This window comes from Montipora capricornis, chromosome 14, assembly GCF_036669925.1.
Source record: "Montipora capricornis isolate CH-2021 chromosome 14, ASM3666992v2, whole genome shotgun sequence".
Lineage (NCBI taxonomy): Eukaryota > Metazoa > Cnidaria > Anthozoa > Scleractinia > Acroporidae > Montipora > Montipora capricornis.
In genome coordinates this window covers 22670943-22672719 of record NC_090896.1, presented here as the reverse complement: position 1 = coordinate 22672719, position 1777 = coordinate 22670943, and the positions used below count along the sequence as shown (strand labels likewise).

Below are 1777 nucleotides of genomic sequence, written 5' to 3'. Positions count from 1 at the left end.
CAATTAGGAATCCTGTCAGGGCCACACGATTAAAGGGATTGAGTTTTGATAGTATTTTCCACACACGTTCTTCGGATACTTCCAGGAACTCCGGGGAACTTTTTTTCATTGCCAGGCGAGTAATGGGGCAAGACAGACGATACTCTTCAAGAGGCTCGAGGAATGCTTTGTTTATGGAATTCGCCAATTTATGTGTAGATAAGTTCTCAACTTCCTTAACGTTTATGTGATTAAGGAGATTACCTGAGCAAACGTTTCTTCTCTCTCCACCAAGATTTGGGATCTTCCTTCTTCGTATGCGCCACATGTGACTCATAAAACTTTGTTCTACAAAGCTTTCTCTCTCGGTTAACCTGATTCCTATAAAATTTGAATTAAACTGAATCCGCACCTTTTTTGTGGAAAACCTGTTGCCTTTTCTGGATCAAATCTTTCAAGTGCTGTGTTATCCAAGGAGCATCACGTGTATTCAACCGAACTTTGCTGACGGGCATTAAAAGGTCGAGGCCCGTGTGTATAACCTCGTCAAAAACACTGAGTAAAGCATCGTAGCTTTCAAGGGAGCCAAATAACAAAGGCCAATCCAACTTGTGAGCATAGAAATTTTCCTATCTCTGCTTTTCGGCTAGGTCGTAGATCTCGTTTGAGAATGAATTTGTCAGGAGCAGAGCCTGATTTTCTCGCCAGAGCCGAGACAGATATAGTATTGTGATCGGATAGACCAAAGGGTGGAAAGGTCTGTGGTTTACCGTAGTGATCATACAAGTTAGTTAATACTAAGTCCAAGATAGCATCCTTCCTGGTTGGCGTTTTCACGATTTGCTTTAGTTGAAAGTGTCGTTTAAGCCATGTGACGTCAAGGCGATTAAAATCGCCGGTTATGATGAGCGCACAGTTGGGGTAAGCTGACTCCGCCGCGGCCAGAGAGTTAAACAAATGCTCACGTATAAAATTTTCATCTGCTCCTGGTGGGTGATATAATACAACTACTATCAAACGGGAAGATCCTCTTGGAAGGCGTGCAGGTCTTAGATGAACCCATATGATCTAATGATCGGCACAACACGACAATTCATAAAGTCGCTGGTAGTTAAAGCTTCCGTCTCTTAGGTAAAAACAGACACCGCCATGGTTATTTACCATCCTGTCTTTCCGTATTATTGTGTAGCCAGGGATACGGACTGCACTATCACCGATGGTTTCCTTCAGCCAGGTTTCCGTAATGAAAGCCAAAGAGATGTCAGATCTTAGGAGAAACTCTTGTACTTTGTCAATCTTTGGCGCAAGGGACATAACATTGGAAACCATAAGCTTTGGGACATAATGGGCGCTTAATTTGTGACTGTTGTTCGACGGTGTTAAAATCGATTTTGAAGCGAGCTCTAGAAAAATGAGGGCTGATCTCTGTGGGGACTTGTAAAATAGCATGTACATTAGAATAACTATCAAAACAAGATTGGTCCAAAACCCTCGATTGATTCTCTCTCTTGCCAGCGCGCTTTTACCACGATAATGGAAAAGAGTAGAGATTTCAACATCTGATAGGTAGACTGGCTCATAGATGTTGTTTTGGCGAGGTGACGAAGACGCAACAGCTCGCGTCCTGAGTAAGACAAACTTTGTTCACATTGGGATGTAACACGCAAATGAGTTTCGGCCAAACGAGAAGGATTCAAACTGTCTTGCACAGAACTCGGGCCAGGATTTGGGTTTATATCCATACAAATGGTGACATCATTTGGAGGATCGTGTCTAGGAATTAGAAGTGTTGTTGAGC

General features: G+C 42.8%; 1 pseudogene; it reads right to left on the bottom strand.

Annotated features, from left to right (window-relative positions):
- Positions 1-555: 555 nt before the first annotated feature.
- LOC138031688 (uncharacterized) lies at positions 556-1293 on the bottom strand (annotated as a pseudogene).
- Positions 1294-1777: the final 484 nt, after the last annotated feature.